At 36.2% G+C, this 23164-nt stretch overlaps 1 long non-coding RNA gene across 4 annotated transcripts in view; it reads left to right on the top strand.

Annotated features, from left to right (window-relative positions):
* Window positions 1–8203: 8203 nt before the first annotated feature.
* Window positions 8204–23164, top strand: part of LOC147832965 (uncharacterized) — an 87542-nt gene continuing 72581 nt past the window's right edge. For 3 of the 4 annotated variants that reach the window (XR_015515464.1, XR_015515462.1, XR_015515463.1), the window contains exons 1-3: window positions 8204–8323; window positions 10612–10678; window positions 13654–13784. This is a non-coding gene — a long non-coding RNA (uncharacterized LOC147832965). Of the gene's footprint in view, window positions 8324–10611; window positions 10679–13653; window positions 13785–15969; window positions 17975–23164 lie in introns of those variants that run through there. The other variant, XR_015515461.1, reaches the window with a different exon arrangement.

The raw sequence follows: 23164 nt of genomic DNA, 5'->3' as shown, positions 1-23164 counted from the left end.
GATAATTATAAATTAAAAATCTACTTATAATGTAATCAAAAATAAAATTAATAATAAATAATTATTAATATGATTTTAAATGACATTATAATTATTTATATTGATGATTAGATACAGTTATAATTTTTTAATTACATTAATAATTGTATTAACTTCCCATCAAAATAATTTATATACAGTATATTCTGTATATCTTTAATTTTTAGATTTATACTATACTATACAAATCTTTATAATATAATGATTTCTGATGACTGGAAAATTCTAGATTGGTTACTTTTCTATGTATTTACACAGAAATTATTTAATATTGCAGCCTATAACATATGAGGCTTTCCAACTTGCCGGAAAGAACATATAAAGGATATATATGCATATATTTAAAGAAAAGCAGGGTTATTCCACCAAATATTGATTTCTTTTACAAGCTTGTGTGTGTGTGTGTGTGTGTGTGTGTGTCTTCTGCTCTCCAAGGTTACACGTATATGATCAAAATACATGAAAAGCAGTAATAATGTAAAGTATTATTATAATTTACACACACGGTACAGCACATTTCCTCATATATAGACATCTCCATGAAGTCAGATGGCGGATTAGTGCAGATTTCCATGTTTCTGTAATGCCTTTACCTTCCAGCCGGGGCAAAAGTCACAGGATTAAAGAGAAAGAAAAGCCCTTCTTCAAATATTTCTGTGTTTGTTAATCTTGCCTGCGAGAAACGTCAGCAGATATTATTTATAATGTCTGCTGCTGGTCAAGGACAGAATAAAGGCTTTTCTTATCAGCTGCTGAAATATTCAACTGTATTAATAATAAAAGTTTCAGAGTCATCAGATCGACTCCACGAGCAAATCTCCAGAGTTTCACTCCTATTTTCCCTGTTTTTGACAATCAGTTTACAGAAAAAAGGCCTGAAGCAACTTTGCGTTCTGCAACATTTTGAGGGCAACAATTTCAAGAAAAATGCAATTTCTTCCTCATTATTATGTGAATATTATAATCTTTACAGTGCACTGCAAAATGCTCTGTTATTTGTGTCTTGTTTCTAGTCCAAACATCTAAATATTCTTATTTTAGAAAACATTTTCTAGACTAGTAATGTGTTTCAGAAAAACATAAGTCATTACATCTGCCAGTGGGGTCAATAAAGTCATGTTGTTTTTATTCTTGATTCATAATCTTACAGTAATATAACATGGGTGCAGAGATGGAGTCGTGGAGAGATGGACATATGGATGTATGGATAGATATAAATATGGATGGATGGATCAATAGAAAGAAGGATGATTGGAAAAATAAATGAAAACATGGATGGATTGATCGAAATATGGATGGGTAGAAAAACGATTGCTAGTAAGATGGATATATTTTACATTTACATTTAGTCATTTAGCAGACGCTTTTATCCAAAGCGACTTACAAATGAGGACAAGGAAGCAATTTACACAACCAAGAGCAACAATGAATAAGTACTAAAGGCAAGTTTCAGGTCTGTAAAGTCTAAGAAGGGAAGTGTTAGTAGTGTTTTTTTTTTTTTTTTTTTTTTTTTTTTTTTTTTGTACAATTAGTGTGATATTCAAAGAGGCAATTGCAGCTTAGGAAGTGAAGTGGAGACTAAATAGTTGAGTTTTTAGTCGTTTCTTGAAAATAGCTAGTGACTCTGCTGTTCTGATGCAGTTAGGGAGTTCATTCCACCAACTGGGCAGATTGAGCGTGAGCGTTCGCGAAAGTGATTTTTTCCCTCTTTGGGATGGAACCACGAGGCGACGTTCATTCACAGAACGCAAGTTTCTGGAGGGCACATAGATCTGCAGAAGTGAGTGCAGATAAGAAGGTGCTAGGCCAGAAGTCACTTTGTAGGCAAACATCAGAGTTTTAAATTTGATGCGAGCAGCAACTTTATATGGATGTATGGATCTAAAAAAGAAGGATGGATGGAAAGACCGATGGATTGATTAATGGGAAGATCAATGGAAAGAAGGATGGATTGATAGAAATATGAATAGATGGATGAGTGATGGATGGATGGAGTGGTGGATGAAGGGACTAGTGGGTGGATGGATAGATGTTGGAAAGATGGATGGATGGATTGATAAACATGGACGGGTATAAAGAAGAATGGAGTGATGATGGCTGGAATGGTGGATTAATAGATGGATGGAGGGAATGGTGGATGGGTTGATGGATGGATTGATAAAAATATGGATAGGTGGATTAATTGATAGAAAGATGGATAGATGTATGGACGGATGGATCAATAAAAAAGGATAGATTAAAAGATGGATGTATGCATCTATAGAAAAGGATGGATGGAAAGATGGATAGAAAGATGGACGGGTAATGGAAAGATGGATGGATTGGTAGAAATCTTGATGATAGATGGATTGATAGAAAGATGGATGGATGAAAAGATGGATGGATGGATAAAGTCTGATGGATTAATGTATGGATCTAAATAAAGAAGGGTTAGGATATGGATTATTGTTATTTGGATGGATGTTATGGATTGTTATGGATGGATGGACTAGAAAAAAGGATTGATGGATGGATGGATGATGGATATATGAATGGATGGAATAATAGATGAATAGATGGATGAAAAGAGAATAGTGGGTGGAAGGATTGGAACTGGGAGAAATATAGATGGATGGATGGATGGATGGAAAGACCATTGGAAAGAAGGATGGATTGCTAGAAATATGGATGGATAGAAGATGGATATTTGGATGGATAGATGGAATGGTGGATGAATAGATGGACTGAGGGATTAGTGGGTGGATGAATAGATGGGGGAATTATAGATAGATGGATGGATGGATCAATAGAAAGAAGGATGGATGGATGTATGGATCTTAAAAAAGAAGGATGGACAGAAAGACTGATGGATGGATAGATGGATGGAAAGACCAATAGAAAGAAGGATGGATTGATTTAATATGGATGAATAGAAAGATGGATGGATGGATGGATGGATGGATGATGGAAAGGTGGATGAATAGATGGATGAAGGGAATAGTGAGTGGATGAATGGATGGTAGAACAATGGATGGACATAGTAATATGGATAGACGGATTGATCAATAGAAAGACGGATAGATGAACAGACTTATGGATGGATGTAGAGACCTATGGACCGGATGGATGGAAAAAAAGGTTGGATGGATGATGGAAAGATATATCTATGGATAAAGAGATGGATAAAGGGAATAGTGGATGGATGGTGGAAAGGTGGATGGATGGATTGATATAAATATGGATGGATGGATGAATAGAAAAAAGCATGGATGGAAAGATAGAAGTATGGATCTATAGAAAGAAGGATGGAGAGATAGATGTATAGATCCAATGGTGGATTAATAAGATGGATGGAGGGAATAGTGCGTGGATAGATTGATAGAAATATGGATGGAATGATGGAGGGAATGATGGATGATTGGACGGAGGGACAGACAGATGCATAAACTGATGAAGTGTGATGGACAGATGATGATGATGATGATGATGCACAGTCAGTGTATTCTGCGCTCTGATTGGCTGCAGGCGCTTGTGCTTCTGCTGTCTTCAGTTGGTGTTTCAGCTCCTGATGCTCATTAATTGAGCGTTTGCTTTGATTTCATACAGTAAATCCCTCAGAGGAGATGTGGAGATCCAGCATTCAGCACTCATCAATGACCTGCTGCTTTACTGCATACTGACGAGTATCGGCAGAGTCAGTGTGTGTCTGCACCAAGTGTGCCGCAAGCCTACGTTTGAGTGAAGGTTTCGGCCGTTAGATCGCCCCCTGGGGGCTGGCTGCAGTACAAGTCATAAAGCCCGCCTCCTCCGTGTTAATGAAGGAGACTTGAGCCCAAATAAAAAAAAATATTACACTTGCAATAAAATGTCCCGAAAGATAGTTCAGGGCTTTTTTCGGGCTTTATTAGTTTGCTGATACACGCCTAGCCACCCAGATAGCAAAACACAGTTCCGGCTAGATTCTCGCCTGCCGGAGACTTATCTCTTAGAGCTCAGACTGACTAATGTTACCTCTGCTGGACCTACTCCGGATGCCTGGACTCACTACCCAATTCCAGCCCGAGTCAATCGAGCCAGATGCGGCGGCCGAGCGAGCAGGCGCTGCCGCATGCGAGCCGGAATCAGCCCGCGACGCCGCGAGTAAGTTATGCGCTGCGGCCTGGAGCTGGCGCGATTGAATATATAAAACCCTCATATTTGTTAACGTTATTACATCCATTTGTGTTGATATGACAGCAAACGCATGCTGAGCAGTTCGGGGGGCGTAGTTGATTTTACATAAAGCGTTTAATTGGAAGCTCGACTCTGCTCATTATCGTGGCTCCTCCTCTGGCTCCATCAGACAGTCCTTCTGCGCATGTCTGGCTCCAATTTCAGCAGTCTTTTGCGACAGTTTGTGCCCGTCAAGCAGGCGTTTTGCCCTCAAGGCGTTCAATGGGAAAAAGGGCTGTTGCGTCGTCCATATTTTTTACAGTCATTGGTCTGCACAAACAGGAAACAGTGAATGCATGAGTGTGTTGACGACAGGCCGCACGTCATGCATCTGCAAGAGCATAAGAAAATAAAGCAGGAGTAAATCTGACATGCAGCAGCTCTTTATCACTGAACTCCTATCAGTTACTATTCATATTCATATCGGCTGTCCATAAAGCAAGCAGATGCAGATGACGCTTCACTCCTGCTGGATTTCCAGCATTCGGGCCTAATTAAACTGTTCCGGTCCGCGGCGCCGCACACGAGAGGAAAGCACAGGCCATTTCATTTCCTCTGCTGTTTTAGACTGTGATTACAGCTGTTTACAATGAACAACAACAACACACACAACAGCAGAGGAGTTACCGACTGCACTGAGGTCAGTGTATTACCTGAATTTACATATTCAACCTTTATTTAAATGACACCTGTGATGCTAAACACACCTTTCTAAGGGCTAGTTCATTCAATTTCCTTCAGCTTAGTCCCTTATTTATCAGGGGTCACCACAGAGGAATGAACCGCCAACTATAACAGCAGATGTTTTACACAGTCGATTCCCTTCAAGCTGCAACCCATCACTGGAAAACACCCATACACACTCATTCACACACACACACACACACTCATGCATGTGTTTGGACTGTGGGGGAAACCCAAACCCTCGGAGGAAACCCACCCCAACATGGGGAGGACATGCAAACTCCACACTGAAACCCCAACTGACCCAGCCGGCGACCCTCTAGCTGTGAGGTGATCGTGCAGCAGCTTTAAATCAAAGTATGTCTGAGAACTCGAGCTTCTTTGACAGCGAACATACATGTGAAAGAATCAAAGCACACACAAGCGCTGAGAGGACGAGGCTGAGCGGACTCTCAGGTGCTGTTATTGTGCTATAATGTGAAGATAAACGCAGGAGGATGAATTGATAAGGATGCCGGAGGGCAGCGCTCAGCTTTCGGGAGGGAAATCCATCCACAAATGGCCTCAATTTCCACTTTTTAATCTTCTTTTCTCGCTCTGCGGACTATAGATTGATTCCTCTCCTCCATCAATCCATTGGCTTGAGCTCTGGCTTCTGCTAATGATGATGCCTGCTGGATTTAGCGACTGAAACAGGCCCTGTTTATTTTCCTTCCTGAACCACACAGATTAAAACAGGAGATGAGGAGCTGACGAGGATCACTTCATGAGGACACCTTCACATCTATAATACACCACTGTGGAGCAGCAAGACATTCATTACCACGACAACTACAGTGATCGATCTGCTGTGGTGATTCTACAGTTGCTATGGTAACACAACAACTACAGTAATTGATCTGCTGTGGTGATTCTACAGTTGCTATGGTAACACAACTACAGTAATTGATCTGTTGTGAAGATTCTACAGTTGCTATGGTAACACAACAACTACAGTGATCAATCTGTTGTGGTGATTCTATAGTTGCTATGGTAACACAGGAACTACAGTAATTGATCTGTTGTGGTGATTTTACAGTTGCTATGGTAACAACAACTACAGTGATCAATCTGTTGTGGTGATTCTATAGTTGCTATGGTAACACAGGAACTACAGTAATTGATCTGTTGTGGTGATTCTACAGTTGCTATGGTAACACAACAACTACAGTAATTGATCTGTTGTGGTGATTCTACAGTTGCTATGGTAACACAACAACTACAGTAATTGATCTGTTGTGGTGATTCTACAGTTGCTATGGTAACAACAACTACAGTGATCAATCTGTTGTGGTGATTCTACAGTTGCTATGGTAACACAACAACTACAGTAATTGATCTGTTGTGGTGATTCTACAGTTGCTATGGTAACACAACAACTACAGTAATTGATCGACTGTGGTGATTCTACAGTTGCTATGGTAACACTACAACTACAGTAATTGATCTGCTGTGGCGATTCTACAGTTGCTATAGTAACACGACAACTTTAGTAATGATTTGTTGTGGTGATTTTTTTCTAGTTGCTATGGTAACGAAAAAAGACATGAGGGTGAGTAATTAATAACAGAACTTTAATGTGTGTGAACTAGCCCTTTAAGAGCATCTCAGCCTCATGTGTTGTGTGGGGTTGTAGAGCTCAGCAGTCTGATACAGTACAGTCGAGTACAGTACAGTAGTGGAACAGCTGGCCGACTGACGCCATCTTTCACACTGGGGAGTCCAGTGACAGAGTGCATTGTGGGTAATTAATGAAGCGTGTTAGGAAAAGGCAGTATTGCAGCGCGTGGTGAAGGCCACATTCATCAGCTCAGAAACACAGGAGCATATGCAGAAGTGGGAGTGTGTTGCAGACAGTGCTAATGAGTGTGTGTCCCATGATGCATCAGGGTGACAGACAGACTGAAGCTCCACTGGCTGACGCTTTACTTCAGCAGTGTGTCTGCGCTCGTACATCATCAGTGTGTGCCAGACGCTGCTGTCTGTCGAGAACCATCCAGTGATACACACACACACACACACACACACACACACACACACGCACGCACACACAATCCTAAACATTATGCACAGATTGATGAGAAGAATAATGGAATGCCTCAGTGGACTTTTTCACAAAAGAATGAAAGATCCCCATAGCTGAATGAACCACCAACTTATCCAGCATATGTTTTACCCAGTGGATGCCCTTCCAGCCGCAACCCATCACTGGGAAACACCCATACACATTCTTTCACACACACACACACTCACACACACACACACACACACACTATGGCCAACTGAGTTCATCAGTTCCCCTATAGCGCATGTGTTCGGACTGTGGGGGAAACCGGAGCACCCAGAGGAAACCCACGCCAACACGAGGACATGCAAACTCCACACAGAAATGGCTTATATTCAAGGATATAAAACTATGATGTGTTGACATTAAGGCCAAATTATATCATGTTCATTGACTGATTGACTTGTAATGTTTTTCATTGATCTTCATATGTGATTTAAATCCTCTGCAGGTTTATATTACGGTACTTGAAAACTAATAATTGAATATTTCTGAGAATATTATGCAAAGAATGATTATAAATTGGCCCATGAGGTCAACATCACTGCAGTGAAATTCTGATGCACTCCGGTAAACTGATATCTTTATATATTGCTATTTTTATCCTATGGGAGGAACTTTCCTACACGTTATTTCAGCAACACACCCAAACAACTGAGGTAAAGTTGGTTTTATATTCAAACATTCGGACTTTCACATTATAATATCATTTCAGAAAAATATTTGCAAATTCCTAACAGTGAAATCATATTAGCAGCCAAAGACTATCAAAGTACAACAGTGTTCACAGTCAATAAATAGTGCTAATGTTTTAAAGTCATACTTAGGCTACAGGTGATTTCAGACCTAATATTAAAAGTACCATTAAAATGTAAGTCACGAGCTGTCACTGAACAAATGGGCGAATATAAAACAAACTTTACCTCAATATCAAAACTTAAACCATATAACGTTAATTAAAATAGCTTTTGTTACTTGGTAAAGATATATAAATAAAATCAAACTGTGATGAAGCTGCTATAGTTACTCCCAAAAAAAGCGCTGGTTTGGATATTTACTAGTCCGACATCAATTTTTGAATCAAATCAAATTTGAAAAAGATCCGAATCATGCAGCGATTCAGTTTGATTTCGAATCATTCTTCGAATCGCAGTGAACGTTTCGGGCTGGAACTGAACCCAACATGAGCTGAAGTGGATTTCTACCCAAATAAACCGTGAACATGTATGGTGTCGTTTGCTAACGGCGTCAGTAAACAATTAGCATTACTAGCAAGTGAAGCGTGTGACGGACTCTCAACAACAGGTAATATATAACAAACGTTATTTTACAGGGCATAGTTTAGCGTACACACGGCTAACACGGTTACAGTTTATAAAAGCAGACACTTGTGTGTTTTTACCGCAGAATATGTGAAGACAGGATGCTGTAGTGTTTGTGTTTTGAAGCGCCGCGTTCACATTTACTGAGCTATGATCATTAAAATAACAGGCCTTAATGACACAGGCTGAGATGATTCCCTGCTGACTCGCTCAGGATAAATATTTAATTATTCACTCTAATTATAATGAGAATCCAATGTGCCAAACATTTACTTGTCCTGCTTCAAACAGCGATGAAAGCTGAGTCAGGTGATTGAGGTAAAGTTGCTCTTATAAGAGCTACAATATATATATATATATATATATATATATATATATATATATATATATATATATATATATATATATTCCCACATTCGTCGTCATTGTCAAACAGCAGCAGCTTTGTTAATATTGTTTACCACACTACTTTGAATGCATTTTGGTGTTAAGTATCTGTGTAATTTTGAGAATTATGTATTAATGAATCAATGACACTAATGTCAGGATACACTCACTCTTCACTTGTTGCAGATATTTTGAAGAATGCTGGAAACCTGTAACCATTGACTTCCATTGGCATTTCTTTTTCCTATGCAAGTCAATGGTTACAGCTTTTCAGATTTCTTAAAAGCAGTTTCTGTTTTGTTCAACATAATAAAGAAACTCAAAAGGTTTGGAACCACAGTGAGTGAATTGTGAGTATATTTTATTTTTTGGGTGAAACATCCCTTTAATAATAATAACTTTAATAGTCATCTATTTTTAAAAGTAGTATTGAGACATTAAATTACTTATTGAGTCACTCTTCAGACAACGTCATTGGAAAAGTCATTTCAATACAATTTTAATGATGTGTTTATTTCTTTTTTGCAGTATCTTACCCAACACATCTTAAAGTACACAATTTACATGCATTTATTTATTTATTTTATTTTCGGCTTAGTCTGTTTATTAATCCGGGGTCACCACAGCGGAATGAACCCCCAACTTATTTCTGGTTTTTACGTAGCGGATGTCCTTCCAGCTGCAACCCATCTCTGGGAAAACACAATTTACAGATTAATTTAAATTATATTTTGGTCACAGTTTACAATAAGGTTTCATTAGTTTGTGTTTAATAACATGAATTATAATAATGAACAATACTTGTACAGCATTTACTAGTCACAGTTCGACATTTACTAATGCATTAGTAAAATCCAAATCAATGCTTGTTAACATTAGTCATAATCTCACAATGAACGACGTTATTTCTATTAATTATTGTTAACAAACATGAATAATCACTGTAATAGGTGTATTTTTCATTATTTATTCATGTTTGTAATGTGTTAAAGGGCACCTGTTATACAAAACTCACCTTTATAAGGGGTTTAAACCCAGTAGTGTGTCAGCAGTGTGTGGATATCTCCAGCTTTAATGATCACATGAATTAATTGTGTTTATTATAATCAGACTTGATGCAGAAACACTTTGATTGACATTCTCCCTTTGTACGTGTCATCAGAGGGGAAAGCCCCGCCCACTACTGCCCGTCTCCCTCATTAGCATAGGACGTTAGACTTTATTTTGAATCTGCCACTATGCTTATGCATATGCATCTGTAGCTCCGCCCTCTTCTGAAAAAGAGCACAATCTCATTTGCATTTAAAGCGACAGTCACCAAAACACCACAATTAGGATCAAAGCCTGAAAGGGACAGTTTCAGAGAGCTGGAGAACATTATCTGTGTGCTGTTCTCAGCTCTAACTGAGCTACACACTTATTTTACATTTAAACAGAGGCACAAATATGTCTCCTTTAACTAATACAACCTTATTGTAAAGTATTACCAATGCTTTTCAGTACTGATGTGTGTAACCCGAGTGCTTTTTCTGTCTAGAGCAGTGCTTCATGTCATCCGCTGGAAGACAAAACTCAGACTAACAAATGGAGGAAGAGCTGAAAGAGAGCCGTTTGTGGGCAGTTTTGTAAACATATTAGTCAAGTTATTGCAACACCAGGGGAGAAAACACACACACACACACACACACACACACACACAGTCCAATTTCTCCTCCTTCAGCCGTGTGGACACCAGAGGAGCCAAAGATCAATACGGCACATTCAAGCATCATTATTGCAATTTATATCCTCGGCGGCCTTTATAACCGCAGGCTGGAGCTCGGAGTCTCAGCGCCTCGTCTTGTTTTTTAATGTGTGAATTTTAATTGATTAATTTTTGTCCAGGTGAAGCTGACGATGCAGAAGCGCAGACCTCGTCAGCACCGAGCCTCCAGAAAGCAGATGTGAAGCGGTGAGTGTCTCAAACAAACACATCTGTGGCACTTTAAGTCCGTCCTTTAATGCTTGTTGCACTTGTTATTTTAAGGGCTCGTTCACACTGAATGCATCTCTGCTTCTGAAAATGCCAGACGCAGAGCTCAGGATTGGGTTTATAGAACGTGCATTGCCAGGTCTATGTGATGTGATAGTATGAAGTAAAACAATAACAACAGTATAGACAGTATTAAACAGCTATATTCACTGTAACTCATTATTAAATGTGTGATGACGGCCTTTTCCCTCCTCCTCCTCCTACTGAAAATCATTTTAAAGTTGGGTAAACTTCGCATATTTCGCAGTGCTAAAAGCAAGATGATTTCTTCCATCATGGCTCTTGTGGCGCAGATGCCTGAACCCGCTTGTATGCAAGTGTAAACACATGAATGGGAAATGGGTCACAATTAAAAGAACATGTAAACGGACAGGCGAGCAAAATCAGATATAGGCAACACATCGGAATTAGGCATCAAGACCTGACAGTGTAAACGAGGCCTAAATGTATTGTTTTTTGTTGCATATTATTTTTTACATTACGCTTTTTGATTATTATTATGCTTCACTTTGAGATATGTGAGGTTTTTCAATCCACTGAAATATTACCGCATGCTTCCACACAGCTGGATGTGTTGACTGAACTAGTTTGACCCTAGAAATGTGTTGAAGGATTAGTCAAATCTGTGTTATTTCATTCAGACGCTGCTATAAATAAGGCCAGCTCTCAGCCTGTGGTTTGGTGAATGCAGGCTGGATTTCACATGTCCAGTTTTCTAGTCAATATTTCAGTAAAGCTCTTTTAGTCTTCTGGGTAACCTCAGATGATCTGCGTTTTGGCTTGTTCACAGAAACTGCTCATGTTCATGCGTGTGTCATGATATACAGTACAGTAAAATAAGATTATTCATGCAGATTTGTTTGATTTCGTCACGCTTTATTAGAAAAACATCTGTGTTTTCTCTGTTCGTTTGTCAGACTTTTTAAAATAATTTGTTATGTTTATTATTTTATTTTTATTATGTATGTGTGTGTGTGTTTATTTATATATATTTATATTTCTATAGTGTGAATGTTAAAATCTTTTGTTGACTTTCATGTCAAAAATAAATGACCCTGAACAATGTTTTTTTTAAACCTGAAGTTTGCTGGCTTTTTCTAAAACGACCTCAACATTAGAAATTAATCTTTTCTGTTTTCATATTTTGGTTAAGGCTGTTCACTTTTACAGTACATTGGGGGTCCTTTGGGTCAATTTTGACCCACCAGCTATATATAGTTAACTCAATAATTGTATTTATTTAAAAAAAGAAAATTCAATAATTGCAAAAAAAAAAAAAAAGTGCAACGAACAATAAATATTACACTAAATTAATAAATATCACACTAAATAAATAAATATTACACTAAATGAATAAATATTACACTAAATAAATAAATATTACACTAAATGAATAAATATTACACTAAATTAATAAATATTACACTAAATGAATAAATATTACACTAAATTAATAAATATTACACTAAATGAATAAATATTACACTAAATTAATAAATATTACACTAAATGAATAAATATTACACTAAATGAATAAATATTACACTAAATTAATAAATATTACACTAAATGAATAAATATTACACTAAATTAATAAATATTACACTAAATGAATAAATATTACACTAAATGAATAAATATTACACTAAATGAATAAATATTGCACTAAATGAATAAATATTGCACTAAATGAATAAATATTACACTAAATGAATAAATATTACACTAAATTAATAAATATTACACTAACTTAATAAATATTACACTAAATGAATAAATATTGCACTAAATGAATAAATATTGCACTAAATGAATAAATATTGCACTAAATGAATAAATATTACACTAAATGTATTGGACATTATTTTTTACATTACACTTTTTGATTATTATTATGCTTCACTTTGAGATATGTGAGGTTTTTCAATCCACTGAAATATTACCGCATGCTTCCACACAGCTGGATGTGTTGACTGAACTAGTTTGACCCTAGAAATGTGTTGAAGGATTAGTCAAATCCGTGTTATTTCATTCAGACGCTGCTATAAATAAGGCCAGCTCTCAGCCTGTGGTTTGGTGAATGCAGGCTGGATTTCACATGTCCAGTTTTCTAGTCAATCTTTGAAGCTCTTCTAGGTAACCTCAGATGATCTGCGTTTTAGCTTGTTTACAATACTGCTGCTGTTCATGCATGTGTGATAATCAGTACAGTAAAATAAGATTATTCATGCACATTTGCTAGATTTTGTCACTATTAGAAACAGGTCAATGTTTTCTCTTTGTATGTATTATTAAAATAGTTTTTGTTGGTTTGCTATAGCTATATTGATTTATTATTGTATTTTATCATACATATTTTGGTTAAAGTGTGAATGTTTAACTCTTCTGTTGACTTTCGTGTCAGATAAATGACACTGTTTGGACCGAGCTGTGTGTAGTATAGTGTGTCCTCAGTCATATTGGGCTGATATAAAGACCATAAGTCTCTCATTTATTTTTTTTTAACATTAAAATAGGATCCAAATTCCTCCCATTTTGAGATCCACCGCAACATGACGTATAAGTGTGGTTTCCCCGCCCACCAATTTGATTGACAGCCGCATATTAACATGTTTACATAGTAACTCGTATAATATCAACAAGACAGGATGTGCCCTACTGGGATTAAAAGATCTGTTCAGCTCTCTGTGATCATCACTGTGTATGTGTCTCCACTGTGTGTGTCTGTGTGTGTGCGTTAACTTTGTAACGACATTGTGTGGGACTCATCGTTGCAGAAAGGCTTGAATTAACCCCGCAACAAATACATCAAATACTCACTGCTAAAGTTCTTACTGGAGTATTCCTCTCAGATGTTATGTCTTGTCTGTCACTGTGCTGTTTATCTGATGCAGCCGAGGGTGGAGATTGAGGCACACCATGACAGGCACGTAGGAATGGTGAGCGGGGAGAACCAGCATTAAGGGCACAGACCACAAAAACAGCTACAGTCTGATCCGACTGGAAAATCCCAACATTCTGTAAGGTATAGTAAATAACCTGATTTATAAAATAAGGTATAGTAAATAACCTGATGGCTGTTTGAGCTGAAACTGTACAGACACATTCTGGAGACATTACAATCTTAAATCTTAAAAAGGGGTAAAATAGGTGCCCTTTATGGTGCCATAATGCAATCAAAAAGCATAAATAAACAGGGAAAAATAAAAACATGAATCTTAAAATATGCAAAACTGTTCAGTTGCAGATATTTTTATACAATATTCACCAAAAACTCTTTTTTTATTTATTTATTTTGTCTGGCGATATGTTGTGCAGCGCCGGTCACTGTCTGCCATTCATCTGCTCAGCGCAGAATTATTATTGCATAGAAATCAGTGTAATATCAGCCGCCGCAGTTACAGTGAGACGCCTGATAACTTGCATAATAACCAGATTAGCAATATGTCACAGTAAGCTGTTGGCAAAAGGCTGGGGAATTGGGAAGATTCTGCGGAAATGAGGAGGCTTTAAATAGAAAATGCTGGAACTCAATTTGTCTTGTGCTAAGAATGAGGTGTGTGTGTGTGTGTGTGTGTGTGTGTGTGTGTGTGTGTGTGTGTGTGTGTGTGGTTTATTAACGCTGCGCTGCTCGTGTCTTTATAAACACTGCTGGAGCTGGAGATCTGCTCATGCTTTTGAATGTTCTGGAAAGATTCTTGGATTGGTGTTTAAGTTGAAGATGAAAAAGGGTTAAAATAGTATTAATAATATTGGTATTAATAGTCATAACATATATATATATATATATATATATATATATATATATATATATATATATATATACACATACTAGTGCTGCACAATATATGGCTTCAGCATCGATATCGCAGTGTGATCATTTGCAATAGTCACATGTGCAGTGTTGAGTCTGGGTTATTATTGATCATTTTGCAGGTGTTTTTTGATACCTGTGACTGTATGAGGGTTTTAAAAGTGTTCGGGCAGAAGCAGTTGTACCGTTTGTAGCTTAATGATGATTAACTGTTGAATGAAATGTTTATGCAACAAAGACTATGCAGCATTATTTAACATTTGATTATTCATTTATCGTATTCCCGAATACAGTTCAACTCTTCGAGAGAACATTAAAGCGCTGTTTGTTTGTTTGTTTGTTTGTTTGTTTGTTTTTTTCTTTATTGAATTTATCTATGATTGTAGATTGTTTATTATATTGTATGCCAACCCATACAGAATCACCCCAATCAATCTAAAATTATAAATACTTTTCAAATAGTTGTTCGACTCATGTCGTAATATATATATCGCAGAACAAAAACATATTGTATTGTTAGGTTTTTGGCAACATTGTGCAGGACAAATAGTTACGTACATACATGCATACAATAAAGCTTATAGACGCCTCTCATATGGAGAATGAAGCCTCATGCATTGCTCAGGTGTGAGTTTCCAACACAATAACATTGCAAATTCGTAACTTTGTAATTTGTTGGCTAATTCGGATGAAATCGTACAATCTAATTCGTACAATTTAGTACGATTTGCTCATCACCCAATGATGGTTAGGGTTGGGTGCCACGCATCTTTTTTAAAAATCGTACATTTTCATACAACTGTACGAATTAGCCACTAAACGTAAAATAGTTTGTTTCCTCGTGAGATCAGGCTGGAGTTTCTCACAGACTTCAACAGAGTGTGTATGTCTTGATGGTTCTGTGGGTCTCATCGATCTAATCTGAGCTTTATTCTGTATTCTCTAGTGGATTCAGATCAGGTGATTGGTTGAGCCATTCTACAGCTTGATTTTTTTCTCTGAAAGCATCTGAGAGTCTCCTTGGCTGTGTTTTAGATCATTAGCTGCATCCCAAATAGCACCCTATATACACTATACTCTTATCCACTGTGTACTTATGCACTTACATAATCAACAGCATAGTACAGTATATGAATGTAGTGTCATCCCAAATAGAACACAAATGAAACACTGCAGCTGCTGAGTGTCCAACATTACACACTTAACTATAGCAGTTGAATAAGTGAATCATTCGGGTATTTGCAAGTGCACTCGAGTTTTTAGTATGCATGCACTACTTACACTATTTATACTATAAAATGGCGTAGAACTGTGCATAAACATGCGGTTTTGGACACATCTATTGTCTTGCTGAAATGTCCACCCTGGTTTGATCTTCATCCTCCTGCTGATGTAGATGTTGGACTGAAGCAGCTGATCTTCATTTACACTGAGGAAGGGCAGAGGCTTGCTAAAGAACTACTGCGAGATTTCAGCTGCTGTCTGGGCCTTCACTGCCCAAATACACCTCCCTTTCTTCATGTGTTCAACGCAGTTTCCCTGCGTCATTTCATTTTATTATACAAAACTTCATTTGTAAACTAATTAAATTTGTTTGTTTTTTTTGCATATACATTATGGATTTCTTTGCTTATCAACATCTGGGGAAAATTTCAAGTCAACGGCACCTTTAGAAACATCTTTTCTGAGAAAAATGATGACGTGTTCAATACGTATTTCTCCGCTGTACATACACACACACTCAAATACAATATAAAACAAACCTCATGGTAAGCACTTTCAAAATGGCTTTAAATTGCCAAAAATAGAGCTGAGCAACAGAAGCAGAATCTAAATAATTATATTAAAATAAATAAACACACACATATATATGCATATAAATAAACTATATACAGTTGTAGTGAACATTTATTCACCCTCCTGTGATTTTTCTTTATTCTTTTTCCAAATATTTCCCAGATGATGTTGAACTGATTGAGGAATTGTTCACAGTATTTCCTATAATATCTGTTCTTCTGGAGAAAGTCTTATTAGTTTTATTTGGGCTAGAATAAAATCACTTTTTAATAGTGTTAAAGCCATGTTAAGCTCAATATTATTGGCCCCTTCAGCAATATTAGTGTTGGATTGTCTCCAGAATAAACCACTGTTATACAATGACTTGCCTAATTACCCTAACTTTACCCTAATTACCCTAGTGAAGCCTTTACATGTCACTGTAAGCTGAACACTAGTGTCTTGAAGAATATCTAGTCTAATATTATGTGCTGTCATCATGACAAAGAGAAAAATCTAAAGAAATCAAACTGTTATCAGAGGTATATTCTCCATTTAAACGACTCCAAATCTCTAATGTTGTTGCTCTAAATATCTATAAGTATTATTATGATCGAGCCTCTGCTGTACGTTTCTGCACAAACTTTGCTGAGGTGCAGCAAATATTTGCTAATGGATGCAGAATTGAGTCTATTGTATTGCATATCTGGAGACCGACTAGCACAAATTGCTAATTGTAGTCTAAATACTGGCATCATTAATTAAACATAGAGCTGTTTTTGTTTGATATCGGAAGTTCAATAGATCCGACAGCGAGAACACACTGTTTAATAAGCGCACAATACACACTCATTTTTATTCCGTTAGTTTGCATGAGCGGTGAGCAATGCAGAGAATGCCATCTAAACACTGAATTAGATCATAATGCAAATCTGCTTGTATTTTGGTCCATTATGAATTATTTACGTGGGTTTATATGAATATATTGAGGTAAACACACTTCTGTGAGACACTGCTGTGTAAATGTTTTTAAATGCAAACTAATACATTCAGTCATTTATTTTCTTTTTAGCTTTGTCCCTTTATTAATCTGGGTTCGCCACAGCAATATAATCCGCCAACTTATCAAGCAAATGTTTTACACAGCAGATGCCCTTCCAGCTGCAACCCATCACTGGGAAACACCCATACACCTTAACATCTTAACCCAATTCCCCTATAGCGCATGTGTTTGGACTGTGGGGGAAATGAAATACCCGGAGGAAACCCACACGAACACGGGGAGAACATGCAAACTCCACACAGAAACACCAACTGACCCAGCCAAGACTCAAACCAGAGACCTTCTTGCTGTGAGGCGACAGCACTACCTACTGCGCCACTGCATCGCTCAAACTAATAGTTTCTGGAGTTATTGCACTTTTTGATGTTGTTGTTATTATATATATATATATATATTAAAATAGGATAAAACATTTTATGTATTTAAATGTTCATAGTTATCTAAATATGACTATATGAAAAAAATATTGGCATATTTTGATGTAATATTAAGGTCATAAGTATCAATATTGAAATAAATTATATATATATGAGCAATTCCATGAAAATGTCAACCTTGCCATGAAAAAAAAAAATGTTTTCACCAAAATAGCAAAACCGTTTCTACATTTTTTGCGCAGGCAAGTGTTTTACAGTACTTTAAAAATACTTAAAAATGTCTCTGTCAATGTTTTTAAACTATTATATTTGATTTACCAAAGTCAAACAAATGGCAATTTCACATCCATCACATCCATAATGAAAAAGTGTCACATCCATAACAAAGCTTTTCCCTCAAAAATGCAAAAATGTCAAAATAAAATAAAATCAATCAGTTTTTTCTATAAAGAGTCAACTGTTATCCTTTTGTTGAGCATTATTTATTTTGGGTTGTGCAGTTTAATTCACAGAATTTCTACGAAATATATTGTATACTGTAAACTCGCAGACTTTTTTGTCACATCCATAATGCTTGTTTATTTTCCTCATTTAAAGTATAAAAATGTTCACAGATTGAATTTTTTAGATCCCATAACTCTGTGGTTAGTTGTTTTGGAAAATATAAACAGATGATTCAATATAATGTTAACGTATACTTTCTCTGCGAATTTATGTTTTGAATTTTTACTGCAAATGTCTCATTACGCTGGAACCATAACGCTGGAATCAGCCATATATATATATATATATATATATATATATATATATATATATATATATATATATATATATATATATATATATATGAACATTATCACACTCGTAGCAGTGCGATATGACTGTATATCGGCACTGGTCTGTCCGGCCGAGTGCCTTAGTGCCCCCACCAGTGCCCATATACAGTCATATCGCACTGCTACTCGTGTGATATTGCGTTTATACAACAGTTTGACGGCATAATTGTGTATATAAAAACAAAATCAAACATGGAGAGTCTCAAAAACCCTTTTGTATGAGGAACTACTTTCTTCCGCGTTGGATTCAAATCATAAGCTGACAGTTAAACAGCTGAGCAAGCATCTTTTACACTTTAGATCTGTAGCGTCTGCTTTCTGCTAGCTGTATGTGGGCGGAGTAATACACAAAGGGTAAAGAGGCTGTACGGGTGCTGATATTACTTAAATATATCACGGCTATCAACCAATCAGATTCAAGAACTAGACAGAACTGTAGTATATATATATATATATATATATATATATATATATATATATATATATATATATATATATAAAATCTCTTTCCATCCATCTATTCATCCATCTGTCTATTCATTTATTTATCCATCGTTCTCTCCACCCATTCATCCATCCGACGGTCCATCCATCCATATTTTCACCCATCCGTCCGTCCTTCCATCCATGTATCTTTGTCTATTCATCTATCCATCTTTCTATCCATCCATACATACAGTAAATCTATTCATACTTGTATGAAAGAGAAGAGAGATTCACAGGAGGGCTAATAAGTTTGACCTTTTTGTGCGTGTGTGTGTTTGTTTGCATGTGTGTGTGTGTGTGTGTTTGTTTGCATGTGTGTGTGTGTGTGTTTGGCTCCTCAAATGCTGCAGTTCCTGAAGCCTCCAGTGACGTTTGATTCAGACACTGAATGCTTAAGGAACCTTTATTTCACGGAGGTAATAAATAGATGCATAAATAAATTACAAACACCTTTAAAATCACCAGAAGGATGCTCATCGTGAGCCATTATTTGCTGTGTAATTAGTGCTGAATTTTAATTGCCCAATTAGGCTGATGGCACTGAAAGTGAACTAATCCAATGAGTGAATTTGGCTTCCTTTAAATGTAGTGCTGGGTTAGACGTGATGTTTTCTCCACAGTTTAGTTTTATTCAGAGACTCGTGTTTAAGGGTTGAGCATTGTAATGTTATGAATGAAGAATCATGATGTGGGATCTTTTTTCTTTAAATGAGAGTTTATGCATCTACATCAGGTTGAAGCAGCATTTTTAGTGGCTTCAATACTAAAAGAAAAGGGAAAATGCCTAAATGTAGAGTTTAAAGATGATCTATTATACAGAAATGTATTTATTTACTTTTATTTTGTTTTATTATTTTATTTATTTGTTTATTTTGTATTTTAATTGATTTTATTTTATCTATAATCTTTTTATTTATTCACATTTTAATATTGGTAGTATTTTGGTATTACCACTTATCTAGCTCCCTCCCCCGTCCTGAAAGAAGGGAAAATATTAAGTTAATAATTATTTAAATTAATTAAAAAATAATTATTTTATTAAATTATTTAATTTAATTTTATTAAAATTCTTTTAAAGTTTATTAATTTTTCATGTAATTATTTTCATAATTTTTAGTACTCAGTAAAGACTAATGCAAGGAAAGAAATATGGATGAATAGAAAGATGAGTAGATGGATAAAAAGGGTGGGAGGATAGACAGATGGAGGTAAAGATGGATGCATGGAGAGAAAATGGAAGAATGTGTGGAGGGATGGATTGATGTTTGTAAAGACATGCACAGATAGAAATATGGATAGATTGGCAGGAAGATGGATGATCGAAAGATAGATTTATGGATGGATAGAAAGATGTATGTGTTGATAGATAGATGGATTAAAAGATGGATGTTATTTTTATTCAGTTTTTAAATTAAAATTTTTTTTTCAATTTTTAAAAAAATAATTAAATATAAAATAAATAAATATAATTAGTTTGTTTAAAATTAAGTACATATTGTAGATACAATAGATCTACAAGTACATATTGTAGATAGAACTTTCTATCTCTCTCTATTGTCGTTGTCAATGGCCTTACCTAAAAATAAATTAATGAATATTAAAATAAAAGTAGATTAAACACATCTGAAAATGTAAGTAATAAATAAATAATTATATATAAATTATATATAAATAAAAATAAAATAAGTTAAAAAAGTAAGAATAAATTAAACCAATTGGATTTTTATTTTCGTTCAGGTAATTTAATTCCAATAAGCCTCTTTAATAAAATAATATTCTGATATTAGTAAATGGTGTGTATTTCCTCACTGTAAAGCGCTCTCTCTCTCTCTCTCTCTCTGTCTCTCTCTCTCTCTCTCTCTCTCTCTCTGTCTCTCTCTCTCTCTCTCTCTCTCTCTCTCTCTGTCTCTCTCTCTCTCTCTCTCTCTGTCTCTCTCTCTCTCTCTGTCTCTCTCTCTCTCTCTCTCTCTTTAATCAGCAGGTTGTCCTGTCATGTTTTGTCATCAGCAACACTGATCGTTTGTTGGCGATGCACAGAAAGTGTAGTTTGATGAAGATAATGGTTTTCCTGGACGTTCAACACAAAGGCGAGTGGAGCTGTTAATGCGCTGTTAGCAGGAACACAGTGTCCTCAGTCTGTAATTAAGTGAAGGAGAGAGCAGGTACAATAATAGGCCTTTGAGTCTTCAAATAGAGCTACTAGAGTCTGAAGCTCCAGCAAACCTGCTCCTTATCCAGCGCTCAATTACTGAAGTCAACAGCACTTCCAGATCCTCCTCATCTGCAGGCTTCAGGCGTGAATTGTGGCACATTTCAGAGGAAAAATCAAATGTGACATGTTGTGTTTATTAAGGCGTCCATAAATGAGATGAAATTATATAATATTATAAAATCTGAAAATTAATAATGCATTATTATAAATATATATAATGGCTATTTGGATGGATGGGAGGATGGATGGATAAACAGACAGGTGTATAGATGGATGGATCGACAGGTGGATGCATGGATAGATGATAGAAAGATGGATTAATTAAATATGGATGGATGAAAAAGAAAGATGAAAGGATGGATTGAAATGTGAATTGGCTGATAGAAGGATGGGTGGGTGGATGGATGGACAGATAGTTGAAAAGAAAAATGGATGATGATGAAGAGAAAGATGGATGGATTGAAATATTGATTGATTTATGAACAGATATAAGGATGGATGGATGGAACGGATGATATTAGATTGGAATAAGGGTGGATGAATGGATTGACATATTAATGGATTTGAGTTATAAATAGATGGATGGAGGGATGTTGGATAGAAAGGTGGATGATGGATTGAAAATATGGATGGTTGGTTAGAAAGATTGTTGATGGATGGATAAATTGAAATGTGGATTGATGGATGAATAGAAAGATGGATGAATAGATAGAAAGATGGATGAATGATTGGATAAAAAAATGGATTGATTGAAATGGATGGATTGATAAATTGAAATATGAATGGATAGATGAATCTAAAGATGGATGATGGATAGATTGATTGATATCCGGATGATATATGGATGGATGGATAAAAAAATAGTTGATGGATGGATGGATGATTGGATATAAAGATGGTTGATGGATTGATGGATTGAAATATAAATGTTGAATGGAAAGATGGACGTTGGATGGATGGATTGAATATGGATGGAAAGATGAATGATGGACGGATGGATAGAAAAATAGATAAGTAGATTGAAATATGGATGGATAGATAAAAGGATGGATGGATAGAAAGATGGATGGATGGATACATGTAGATATAAGGATGGACGGATTGACACATGGATGAACTAAAATATTGATGGATGGATGAATAGAAAGATGAACGATGGATGGATAGATAGATGTATGGATGGATAGAAGGATGGATGGATTGAAATATGGATGAATGCATAAATGTATGGATGGATAGAAAGATGGATAGATGAATGGATTGAAACATGGATGGATAGATAGATGGATGGATGAATAGAAGGATGGATGGATGGATGGATTGAAATATGGATGGATGGATAGATAGATGTATGGATGGATAGAAGGATGGATGGATGGATTGAAATATGGATGGATGGATGGATAGATGGATGGGTGGATTGAAATATGGATGGATGGATAGATAGATGTATGGATGGATAGAAGGATGGATGGATGGATTGAAATATGGATGAATGGATAGAAAGATGGATAGATGAATGGATTGAGACATGGATGGATAGAAGGAAGGATGGATGGATGGATTGAAATATGGATGGATGGATAGATAGATAGATAGATGTATGGATGGATAGAAGGATGGATGGATGGATGGATGGATTGAAATATGTATGGATGGATAGAAGGATGGATGGATGGATTTAAAAATGTATGGATGGATGGATAGATGTATGGATGGATAGAAGGATGGATGGATGGATGGATTGAAATATGTATGGATGGATAGAAGGATGGATGGATGGATTTAAAAATGTATGGATGGATGGATAGATGTATGGATAGATAGATGGATAGAAGGAT

This window comes from Danio rerio, chromosome 18 (genome assembly GCF_052040795.2).
Source record: "Danio rerio strain M-AB ecotype USA chromosome 18, GRCz13ab, whole genome shotgun sequence".
Lineage (NCBI taxonomy): Eukaryota > Metazoa > Chordata > Actinopteri > Cypriniformes > Danionidae > Danio > Danio rerio.
Note: the sequence above shows the minus strand (reverse complement) of the source record. Positions and strands in the feature narration are given on the sequence as shown.